This window comes from Peromyscus leucopus, chromosome X (assembly GCF_004664715.2).
Source record: "Peromyscus leucopus breed LL Stock chromosome X, UCI_PerLeu_2.1, whole genome shotgun sequence".
Classification (NCBI taxonomy): domain Eukaryota; kingdom Metazoa; phylum Chordata; class Mammalia; order Rodentia; family Cricetidae; genus Peromyscus; species Peromyscus leucopus.
In genome coordinates, this window is record NC_051083.1 from 12,034,789 (window position 1) to 12,047,719 (window position 12,931).

General features: G+C 44.8%; 1 protein-coding gene across 4 annotated transcripts in view; it reads right to left on the reverse strand.

Moving 5' to 3' along the window:
* Usp9x (ubiquitin specific peptidase 9 X-linked) overlaps positions 1-12,610 on the reverse strand; it is a 122,076-nt gene extending 109,466 nt beyond the window's left edge. For 2 of the 4 annotated variants that reach the window (XM_028875920.2, XM_028875925.2), the window contains exon 1: positions 8,050-8,550. The gene's annotated coding sequence lies outside the window, so the exon portion shown is untranslated. Of the gene's footprint in view, positions 1-8,049; positions 8,551-9,190; positions 9,272-12,513 lie in introns of those variants that run through there. The other 2 variants (XM_037198866.1, XM_028875924.2) reach the window with 2 other exon arrangements.
* Between the last annotated feature and the right edge of the window lie 321 nt (positions 12,611-12,931).

The window sequence follows — 12,931 nt, forward strand, 5'->3', positions numbered from 1 at the left end:
GATGCTTTGAAATGAATTAAAAATTAAGGCACTTTCAATAGGAAAGCCAACAAAACACATAACATCTAGAAGATAAGCTAAGTTATAAATAAATATAAATCATGAAAGTAGAAGGGCAACTATTTGGGAAAAGGATGAGAAAGGGGGGGCAGAGGGAACCAAGAAAAGATAATATAAGGAGGTGAATAATGATCAAAGTACTTAAGAAAGAAATATTTAGAAATCATAATGAAGCTCATTTTATACAATAAAATACAATAATTTTTAAAAACTTAAAATTCAAACAACCTTCCAGTGTTGTGTTATCCTCACTCCTGGTCATCTCAGCTACTCTGGAAGGTAATGCAGGAGGTTCAAGGCCAGCCTGGGCAACTTTTTGAGACCCGGTCTCAAAATAAAAAGTAAAGGAGGAAGGAGTGGCACTGAGGATACATGGAGATTAGTGGCTGAGAGAACACTTTGCTAAACCACGTTCAAGGCCCTGGTTTCAATCCCTGCTACTGCAAATAAAACAGGATCCCAATTTTGCCATTCAGGGAATCAATAAGCAGTTATGTAAACAGCATTGTTGTAGGTGTTCTATAAATACCCAAAGGTAAAGGACAAAATCCCCGATCTTCTTATCCATTAACTGATGATTTGGAAAACAAATCATATGATTTGTTAATTATGGAATAACTTCATGAAGAAGGTAGTCTATATATATGCTATCTTGGTTATGTTCCTTCATCTCACTGGACCATTTTCTTTACTAAAAATGACTAGATTTAGCAGAGCAGTAGTGGTCCACGTTTTTTAATCCCAGCACTCAGGAGGCAGTTGCAGGTGGATCCCTATACATTTGAGGCCAGTCTGATCTACAGAGCAAATTCCAGGACAGAGAGGAGAGAGGGAGGAGAGAGAGAGAGGAGAGAGAGAGGAGAGAGGAGAGAGAGAGGAGAGGAGGGAGGGAGGAGGGAGGAGGGAGGGAGGGAGGGAGAGAGGGAGAGAGGAGAGAGGGAGAGAGGGGGAAGGGGAGAGAGGGGGGAGAGAGAGAGCGCGAGCGTGAGAGAGAGAGAGAGAGAGAGAAGAGAGAAAGAGAGAAGAGAGAAGAGAAAGAGCGCGAGCGTGCCAGGCAGTGGTGGCACATGCCTTTAATCCCAGCACTCGGGAGGCAGAGGCAGGCAGATCTCTTGTGCATTCGAGGCCAGCCTGGTCTACAGAGCAAGATCCAGGACAGGCACCAAAGTTATACAGAGAAACCCCGTCTTGAAAAACCAAAAAGACAGAGAGACTAGATTCATTCCAGAATTCATCATAAAAGGACTATTGGAGCTAGAGAGACGACTGGGTGGTTAAGAGTACTTGGCTCTTGCAGAGGACCTGGGTTTGGTTTTTATAAGCCACATGGTGGCAGCTTAGAACTATCTCTAATTCCAATTCCAAGGGATCCAATGCCTTCTTTTGCCCCCCCCCCAGGGCACTGAATCCATGTGTGCACTTAACACTCATATATATAAAATCTTAAAACAAAAAGAAGCCAGGTGTGGTGACCCATGCCTTTTAATCCCAGCACTCCAAGAGGCAGGTATCAGCTAGTTCCAGGCCAACCAGGGTTACATAGTGTCTCCATAGTGTCTCCCCCCTGCCTCTCTTCCCTCTCCCCCCCCTCACACACACATATAAAAGGCTTATTAGCTCAAGTAATTCCTCTAAGTAGCGAAAAGATTAATGAGTGTGAGGTTTGTTTTTTTCCTGCATGTATGTATGTATGTATGTTCACCACCTGCACGCCTGGTGTTCACAGAGTTCAGAAAGCAGCATTGGATCCCCTGAAACTATAGTTATGGATGGTTGTAAGCCACCATCTGGGTGCTAGGAACTTAACCCAGGTCCCCTGGGAAAGCAGTTAAGCACCCTCCCCCCCCCACACCCCCTGAAAAGGTTTGTGTAGCCCTGGCTGTTCTAGAACTAGCTCTGTAGACCCACCTGCCTCTGCCTCGAGTGCTAGGATTAATTAAAGGCATGTGCCACCACCCAGCTTTCCCACTTGACCCCCCCCCCAAGTTCTTTTTAAAAATCATGTTGAGGGCTGGTAAGATGATTCAGTAAAGAAAGGTATTTGACACCAAGCCTGACAATCTTTGAGTTTCATCACAGGAACCCAGATGGTAGGAGAGAAAGGACTCCTTTCAAATTGTCCTGACCTCCACAAGCACTCCCCCTCCCCCATAAATAAATGTATCAGAATACAGAGAACTGACTATGTTCACCCAATGGTTACCAAGTATGCATGTGCCAGATGCTTTCTGTGGGCTAAGGACCTATCAATAAGTGACTTAGGACTGAGTTTGGGTAGATAGAATCTACCAACCTAAAAGAACCTAAGAAAATCAAAAGTAGTTTTTTGAGACAGGTCCTCCCTACATTGGTCCATATCTCCTCCATTCCTGCCTTGGGCTCCCAAGGGTTGTGCTACAGGCATGAGCAGGGTTGTGGGAAGACAAGAATAATCAAAGCAATTAAACAAAATGAATAAAACAAAAGCCATCAAGTGTAGGAGTAGAGAATCAATTCCTAAAGCCCATACATATGCCAAGAATGCTCAAAGAATCCATTTTCAGCTGAGTGTAGTAATACTGGAATCCTAGCACTGGGAGGCAGAGGTGAGTGAGCTCATGAGTTTGAGGCCAGCCTGATCTACATAGCCAGTTCCAGGACAGACAGGGCTACACACATAGTGACATCCTGTCTCAAAAAACAAAAACTCATTTACACTATCCTTGATATATCCTTCACTAGAGAAAACAAGTTCAGAATATTCTATTTTAAAGAAACTGAAAATAGGACAATCCCATTGGCTTACACCTTAACAAGGTCTACTACTTTTAACTACCCAAATCAGTTTTCTATGAGACATATAAAAATGATGACAATTAAGGCCTAAGAGGGACTTTAGAGATGACTAATCCTACGCCTCTCCTTTTACACAATAGTAGTTGCTAGAACAATGCCTAACACAAAGCAAACACCAAATAAACATCTGATAGATGCAATAAAGTCGATGCCTCAAAAGATATTAAAAACATTAACTCTGGAGCCAGAAACCTTAACTCTTGAGAAGATGCTCAGAACTGATAAACGTGTGAAATATATGTGTGAAGTGTGTGAGTGTGTGTGTGTGTGTGTGTGAGAGAGAGAGAGAGAGAGAGAGAATCATGCCTGTGCAATCAGTATCTCATATACCTATCAATTTAATCCTTGAACTTCTCCCTATGTTTGGGTTTGACTGACAAAATTAGATTCAAGAGTATTGTTTATCTAACAGAACACAAAATGCACAGGGCTACAAATGCTCCCTTTTCCTAAAATGAACTGCAAAAAAACACTCCTAGCCTGGGTTGCTGAGGGAACTATGGTCATCAGGTTTATACTACTCCAAGTACTTTTTACTTTGCCCTACTTTTTTTTCCCTTTAAATGGCCAGTTACTGCTCCAATTAGAGAATAAGACCAAGGTAAACATACTTTGAAAAAGTTCCACAAATGACTGACACACAGTTGAGGCAGAGAATAACTGTTAGGCAATCATCCAGAATAAAACTGGAAACTTCTTGGTGCGGCATGGTAAGTCTGTAATCTCAAGTATTTAGGAGGCTGAGGCCAATCTGTGCTTTTTGTAGGTACCCAGTCTGAAACACTAAACTACAACAACCAAAAGTCATTTGTTGAATATACATGTAAGGTATATATGAACTTATAAAGACACAGAACTTAGCATAGGTATGCTTGAAAAATAAATTTTAATCACTTCTCAGCCTTTTGGCAAAGATCAAGTGTAATTTTAGGTAAATATCTCATCTTAACAATATAATACTTTCCCTAAAAATATACTACAGGAGTCATCATTTTAGTATCAAATACCTGTAATCGAGCACTTAGAAGGTGGAGGCAGAAGGATGGGGAGTTTAAAGTCATCTCTGGCTATACAGTCAGCTTCAGTGCAACCTAGGTTTGTGAGCTCCTGTCTCAAAACACAGAAACATAAATAATACAAAATTACTTTAAAAACCACTAAATCCCATTTTCTAAAATTCACTACAGATATTTGAGGATTCTTGTGTCATATTAAGAATGATCATAGGGACGGAATGGTGATGGCGCATGCCTTTAATCCCAGCACTCAAGAGGTAGAGGCAGGCAGACGAATCTCTGTGTTTTCAAGGTCAGCCTGGTCTACAGGGCAAGTTTCAGGGCTACACAAAGAAATCCAAAAATGATCATAGGGATAGAGATGTAACTTGGTGGTAGCATTCCACTACCCTAGCATGCATGAGGCCCTAAGGAAGCAAGGCACATACATCCTATGTCTGTTGTGGCTATTTTCACTCCTTTAATTATCAACCAAGGCTACAAAAATGCTAAAGGAAACCCTTAATCTTAAAATTGTTAGTGAAAGTAAAATTTTAAATTAAATAAAATTCAGAATTCTCAAATTGAAGTAACAATTTCACTGTATGTTCACTGATGAGATAATATGAATTTCCAGGAAACAAATTTGTTTTCATTTCAGGAATGTAAAAGTTGTCTCATATTATTTTAGTCATAAATTCACTAACCTATCACTCTGAATATATTGTTAGACATATGGAAGACACCTATCTTCCATGGCTAATCAAGTTATTTTTCAAACGTCAGACTATTTTGATAGTCTTACAAACAAAACTAATTTAAAGCTACTCTGGTACAGCCAGCAAACTAAAGGCTCTAAATTTTTTAAAAATAGTAGCCAGGCAGTGGTGGCACACACCTTTAATCCCAGCACTCATGAAGCAGAGGCAGGTAGGTTTCTGTGAGTTCGAGGCTAGCCTGGTCTACAGGGTGAGTTCCAGGACAGCCAGGGCTACACAGAGAAATCCTGTCTCCAAAAAAAAAGTTAACATTTCCCTAATATGGCACACAAGTTAAAGTACCACTAGCTGAGTATGACAGATGGCAGGCCCGCCACTGGGAAATAATACCTATATAATGTAATAAATGAGAATGTTTAAATGCTTAGCAGCAATGACTTGTAATTAATGCTTAGTAAGTGCTAATTATGCTGAAAATGGAAAGCAATTGAAAAAAATCCATTTTCCTATTCATCTATAATAACATGCAACAATAGCCCCAAGGTTTTATCTCTTATGTCTTATAGGAATCATACACAGTACTCTTTAAAATATACCTTTTTATCCAGGCCCACATCAGATATAACAACAAAAACCCTCCCAAGTGATTCTAACATGTGGACTTGAGGATCATACAGTAACTCTTTCCCAAACACTATTATAATGTGTAAAAATATAAGACACTTGGCAACAAATAACATGGTTTTCAAAGATGCTGATCCTAAAAACAATGAAATGGAAACCTAGACTTGTTTCTAAAATTTTGAAAAACATTTCAAGATTCAGAAAACATACCAGCAAGAAAGGAAATATAATATGCAAAATAATAATCAAAGAATCATATGCTTTTAAAACAAAACTCAAGTAGCTCAATAACCACAGGAAGATCTCCCTTCCCTAGCTTAGGGTCTCAAAGAAAGACTAACACAGAGACGTATTTAATTATTATTTAATTGTGTGTAGGTCAGAGCAGTGTCCGTCAGATGCCCTGGAGCTGGATTCACAGCCAGTTGTGGGTTGCCCAACGTGGGTGCTGGGACTCCAGCTTGGGTCCTCTGCAAGAACCAAATGTACTCTTAACCACTGAGCCAGTTCTCCAGCCCAGCCTCCCTACATGTTTCAAGGAATTTTCTCTCATTTGCTTTAAACAAAGAGTGGTCCCAATAATAAAATCCCAGAGATATAAAAACTTTAAAAATTGACCCATTAAATAGGGGGAAAAAACCGAATAGAATGTTTTCATGTGTGCAACTAATCAATAAATAAATGACTGGGGGATTCTGACAAACATCCCTAAGTAGCATTATTATTATGTCAAAGAAAAATAATTTCTGAAGAGACACCACTAAATTGCTCTTCCAGAAATTATCAGAAAATGTACTGCAAGATCCTGGTAGACAAAAGAACCAAAGTAAATCCTAGAGCATTCCACTGACAGGAGGAAAACGGAAGATCCCCATAAAATGCTCCATAATTTAAGGATAAAATCTACTTTTTAAAGTTACTTTTAGAAAAAAAAAAAAACAGATTCTCCACCATACTGTTCTTGTCCTTAATCCCTACAGATATTCTCTTAGAACCTGCCAAGGTCAGCAGACAAAAGGAAGAAACAGTATGAGAACATTAAGGTAACAGTGGGGGGAGGGGAGGGGTCAGTCAGGTAAGAAAAAGCACGAAGACATTTATATAGTTTAAAAGACAGAATTTTTTGAGAGAAAGCAAAACATACTTTTTTTTTTTTTAATCTCACCCTTGGAACATCAATTCCAAATACTTCCGGCTTTCACTCTACCCAAACACTGGAACAATAAAGTTTAGAGGGTTAAAGTTACAAGTATGACAAAGCACGTTAAGTTTAAACATTGCAAAAACAAATAATGGTATCTCTGTATATTTAATTTTCAAATCTTCCAAGAAATTGGAAGGCATTTTTACTGAAGCCAAAATGGCAGCCTGGTGATTCAGTAGACTAAAATGATCTAAAGAAGAGTTTGTAGTCTCTATTTTTCAGCTCAAATGTACGGGTTAAAAAGGCAACCTAGTCATGGTTAACCAGCCCTTATAATAAAGGGAGCTAATGAATTCTATTAGATACCGGCTGTAAAGTTTCCACATTGGTACACCTAAAATTCTTAAGTGAAATTACACAAAGGATACATATGGAAGGCTGATGAGTTTTAAGGTGAAAAAAATTACAAATGCCTCTCCTACCAACAGAAGCATGAAAATTTAACCTAAACCCACAATTCCCTCACTTACTTTCAACGACAGTCTGCGGCAATTACACACACCTGTAAACTGCGGCCGTGAAAATTCAATTAACGGTGTAACTACACAACTTCCAAAATAATAACGTGCTTAATTTAAGCACGCTGTATTGAAAAAAAATCTTAAAATTCCAGTCGCTGGAGAAACCCAAACAATAACAAAACCCCAGCTCCCCACCTGTTTAAGTTAAATATTTCACAATGAATGAAAAACAAACCATTTATCAAGCCCGAAGCCTCCCATCACACGCATCTGAAGGTTTTATTAGTCACAGACTCACACATGCTAATATTTTCTTTTTTTCTTCTTCTTCAGGAACAGTTAAAAATAGAAAGGTGGTAGGTCTGCTCTCCCTTGGAAGCGATTTCGGCATCAAAACATCCTTCCTGGCCTTTGGCCCTGGGCAGATGCAGGGGGGTGAGGAGGTGTGGGAGCCCGATAACCGGCTCACACTTCCCAGGGCACGGGGCCGCGGGGCGACCGCGGGTTATCACCCCAGGGCGGAGGGGAGGTGGACAAGTCGGCAGGCCCGATAGCCAGGCGGCGCCGGGGCCTAGCTCTCCCGCTCCAAATCACTCCACCTCAGTAATGGCGTTCGGTGTCAAGTGGAACAGGCTGGGGCCGTCCGCGGCGGGGTTAAGGGGCGCGCGAACCCACCCCACCCCACCCCCCCGCGCGGCGTCGCCGGCGCGCGCCCCGAGCCCACATCCCGCGCGGGTGGAGGGGCGGCACGCCGCGCCCGGAGTCTTCATCCTCCTCCTTCTCCTCCTCCTCCTCCTCCTCTCCACTCCAGTCAGGACGGGAAGGGGGAGGAAGGGGAGGGCCGGAGCCGTCAGCCATTTTCCCTGCCAGTCCAAAACACAGGCTCTCGCACACGGACACGCTCGCTCGCACACACGCGCGCGCGCGCGCCCGAGCCACCGGCCGTGTGCAGCACGGAGGGTTGCGCGCGGTCGCGGCGGCCCAGCCCCGGGCGGGGAGGCAGCCCCCCACCCGGCCGGGCGGCGGCCCCCGAGGGAGGGACCGCTCTCGCACACACGCACACCCCCTCGTGCCTTCCTCCCCACCCCTCCAGCCAGCTGTCGGCCCCCCGAAAGGCGAGTGGCCCCGGCCCCGCCACGCCGACTACTCACCGAACACAACACGGGCGTCTTCTAAGAAGCAGGACACGCGGAGGCGGGAGGCCAGCTGCAAAAGCTCGAGCCCCGGGACGAGGCCTAAGCCGCGAGCATCCCAAAGCCAGGGGCTGCCCGGGGACAAAATGGGAGGCGCGGCTGCGGGTGTCGCGCTCGCGACGCTGGCCGCGTGCAGACAAGAGGGTCTGCTCCTCGCGCTGGCCGCCCTAGGGCAGTGGCGGCTCCGGCCGCCTCCTGCTCCCTCTCCGCCGGCCCGGCGGCGGCCCTCTTCCCCCTTCTCCCCTCGGGCTGGGGCGCTCTCTGAGCTCAGACAAGCTCCGGGCGGTGCGTTTCTCCTGCGTCACCTCCTCCTGCTCCTCCTCCTGCAGCGGCAGTTTCACCTTCCCCTAGTCGCCGCCTCTGTCCCCCCACTCCGGGCCTGGTCGCCGAGCTGCGGCTCCACTCCTCACTGCCGTCACCGACCCCAAGTCCCGGGGCGCTAAAGGCAGCCGCCTCCCGTTAGGGAGAGGCGGCGACGGCCGGCTCCCGCGAGGCCTGGGAGCCGGTGCAAGGCAGGGAGGGGGTTCGGTGGGACAGACGAGGGCCCGGACGGGCCGGCTACCGAGAGGTTGCGGCTCCGCCACCGGCGGAGACTAGCGTCCGCAGCCTTGGCTACCACGGCCTCGTCAATATGGCGGATCCAACAAAATCAAAACCGAAAAAAGAGACAGAAAAAAAAAACCCGCACGGCCAGTGGCGGCGGCGGTGGCGGCGACGGCAGCGGCGGCAGCAACAGCGGCAGCGGCGGCGCGGCGCAGACTCCCACTAGTCCCAGCGCCGCCCAAGCCTCGGAGCTTCTCCGCCCCCCGGCAGGGCCCGCCCCTTCGAAGCCCCGCCCCTCCGCGCTCGGCCCGCCTCTCCCCTGCCCAGCCCCCGCTCGGCCAGCTGCCCCCTCGCCTCTCGGTCCACCACGGGGTGGTGGGGGAGCCGGAGGATCGCCGCGCGCCGCTAGGGGGCGGGACAAGGCGATGAACGCCTGGGCCTCGGCAAGCTGGGTGGGGGAGGGGAGGACAATGCCGGGGAGGGATTGTTCGCCGTCGCTAGGCTTCCGGACGGCCCCTCTAGGGGGGTCATGGCAGGGCCAGGGGCTCTTTCATACCGTTCAGCGAGGGGACCCGGCCGAGAGCTGACAGCGGCCGCAGAAAGCGCTAGAAAAGAGGTGGGGGAAGGGAAGGACGCCAGAGTTCTGGCGTACGGTGCGGGCGAAGGGACTGGACTGGCGGGGATGTGGACAGGAGGGGGTTAAGCACTTGAGCTGCGGCCGCGTCGCCTAGTTTGACTAGGGGCTGCTTGTTTTTGTTCCATTGTGAACCGTGGCCCCGCCACCCAGTGCCCGGATGATGACATCACCAGCCTCCCCCTTTTCCGGGATGGTTGGGGAAAGAGGGACGGAAAAGTGAGATTCCTGGGTCCCAGTGCTAGGCGAACGCAGCTACCTCGAAAAGAGGGTCCTGACTTCGCAGCTGACCCACATCACGTGACACGAGGACGGGCCAGGCCACAGAGCAGGGGTGCCAGGTCCCGAGGGTTTGGCCACCTGCTCCCTGCCGATAGGAGGAAGGTGTGGCCAGAACCCCTTCAGAGTAGGGGCCTCCTTCCCACTCTGGGAGGGAGGCGCTTTAAGCCGCTCATTCACACGGTCCTGCAGCATCAGTACCTGAAAGCATTTCGTCAGCCTTAAAGGCACACTGACTGGGAACGAGAACATTTGGACACAGGCTCCTTAAAACATTAAAGACAAAAATTGTACATCGTACCCGACAGCATACCTACTCGGTATATTAAATGTAGCAAAATGAACTTAGATTGCCACACTAGCACCATTCAATTTCAGAACCCGGAAGGGACTTAAGAACCCATCCGCTACGTCAGGGACTATTTTCTGCATATTGAGAATCCAAAGTGCAGGCTGCAGAGGAAAAATTTATCAGGGCAATCTCAAACGGAGAGAAGGGGGGTTTGAAACAATTCTATGGTTTATCTAAAATGCACAAATGAAGAGGAAATAAACACAATTACTGAACTATCTCACATTTCATTTCGACTTAAAAATGCCTGTGGGCAGCAACTCCGATGTAAAATCTTAACAAAATCCTGTAAAATATTTTGTTGTATAGGATTGTTGAACTTATGCTATAAATACATGCATTTCTAATAAACAAGTGTTTTAAATGGAATCCCAAAGAATTTTGGTGAAAGTACGTCCCTGTGTAATTTTTTAAACCATTTCTCTATGCAACACATGACTATAAAGTCTTAACTACAAAAACTAATAGTGTGCCCCCAACACATAATTTATAGTCCTTATAACTCTTCACATGTGCAATATTGTTTGTATAAAATTAATACATGTAATAAAACTAATACATGATTTTAGTAAGACTGAGGCTAAAGATCTGTCTACCTCCCCCAATCCTCTAAAAAAAAATACTATCACATTATAACCTATGAACATTTATGATTACTATGTGTCAATTTAAAATAATAACAAAGTAAAAAGGCAAACTACAGAATGTTTTAAAAGATCTCTGTAAATCATTAATCTAATATGGAATTAAAATTCACAATATATATAAAAAACTTCAGCTCTACACAGCCCTTCAATATAAAAAATAAGAAAAAGGGGATGTCGGGATGTCTCTGGAGGTAAAAGTGCTTGCTGTCAAGCCAAATACCTGAGTTTGATCCTTGGAACCCACATGGTGGAAGGAGTAAATAGTCTCCTGCAAGTTGTCCTCTGATCTCTTACTTGCATATGCTCGAGCCTTTGAACCTAACATACAATAACGAACACATTCCCTCTCTCTCTCTCTCTCTCTCTCTCTCTCTCTCTCTCTCTCTCTCACACACACACACACACACACACACACACACACACACACACACTTTTAAAATTGTAAAAATAAGCAAAGAAAACAGGGTGTAAAGGAGCCATTGCCTGTAATCCCAGCACTCTGAAGGCAGAGGCAGTCAAAAGAATCTTCAGTTTGAGTCCAGCCTGGGCTATATAGTCAGACTCTATCTCGAAAAATAATAATATTAAAATTTAAAAATAAAAATAAGCAAAAGTAGCAGGCAATGGTGGCACACGCCTTTAATCCCAGTACTCTTTTGGGAGGCAGAGCCAGGCGGATCTCTGTGTGTTCGAGGCCAGCCTGGGCTGCAGAGTGAGTTCCAGGAAAGGCGCAAAGCTACACAGAGAAACCCTGTCTCAAAAAAAAAAAAAAAGAAAGAAAGAAAAGAAAAGAAAAAAAAGAAACAGGCAAAGGATTTGAACTTATTCATCAAATATATGGATGGCCAATAAATACGTGAAAAAAATACTTAACATCACCATTCACTAGAGAAATGCAATCAAAGCCATATGAGATAACATTTCATAGTCATTAGAAAGACTATTACAGAAAATGCAAGGAGATAACAAGTGTAAACCCAGATGCAGAGAAATTGAAATTCTACCTTGCTGGAGGAAAACTAAAATGGTGCAGCTGCTACTGAAAGCAATAGGGGCTGGTCCTCCAAAAGATAAACATTACCATATGACCCAGCCAAAGCCTAAAGAATTGAAAGCAGGAATTCCCTGCCGGGTTCCACCATGCTGAATGCTTAAGGGAAGTGCCTTGTCTGTGTATCCTGCATAATGGGTGTTAACAGCTTAGATGCAAGATTGTAAAACATCCTTAGTGAACTTCTGCCCTCCGGGGTTCTCCCATTGTGCTGTAAGCCTGTATTTAAGACCTCTTCCCTCCTTCAATAAACAACATTTGGCATTAAATAAAAAATAAATCAATAAAAATAAAAAATAAAAAAAAATTTTTAAAAAGAATTGTACACCAACATTCATAGCAGCATTAGTCACAATAGCCAAAATATGGAAATGACCCAACTATTGAGCAGATGAATGGATAAAATGTGGTAGACATGCACAAAAAGGAATGAGACTCTTGGTAGACACTAGAACACGTATGAACCTGGGAACCTTCTAAGTAAAATAAGCCAGACACAGAAGCTCCCATATGATTTACCTTCTGTGTGATACCTAGAGTGGACAAATTCATAGAGATAAAGTAGAATAGAGGATGCTGAATCTGGAAGGGTGAGGAGGATGGGAGGTATGGTTTAAGGGACACAGGATTTCTATGGAGATGACAAAAAAAGTTTGGGCAATGGGAAATGGTGATGGCTGTACAATACTGCTAATGTACTTAATACCACAGAACAATGCATTTCACGTAATTACAATGGTAGATGCTATGTATGTTTTACTATGAATTTTTTGAGGGTAAAAGCTCAATAATGCTTAGTAAAGTGAGGCTCCAGAGTCAATCCTCAGCGCTCTCCCACCCCCATGCAAAGAGGAATCAACTGCAAATACTGGTAATTGCCTATGGGAATCGCTCGCTCGCTGTATTACACCCTTACCAGCAGTTCCAGTTGGACTCTTCTCCAGCAACTCTCCAGGGCTGAGTGTACGTACACCTGGCTCCCAGGGTGGGTGTGGCTACAGGCCTGCCCACTTAGACATCTTCCCTCCAGTTCAGGGACAGGAAATGAACAGTGCTGGGTTAAGAGAGTAAATTCAACACCACAGCACGACTGAGATGAAAACACTGGAGTCCAGCCTTCTCACTTCCTTTGTTTTGGTTTCTCTTTTCTAACAGTTGTCCTTTCAGGCTGAAGACTGTAATTTTTTTTTAACTTCCTGGTTCTTTGCTATCAAAACAGAAGCTTACTATATTTCATTTCCTCATAAAATTTCCTATTGCACTCTGTCTCCTCTCCACTCTACCCCCAAAATATTTGCTAAGTATATTTACTGCTTAGTAGCATACATCTTAAA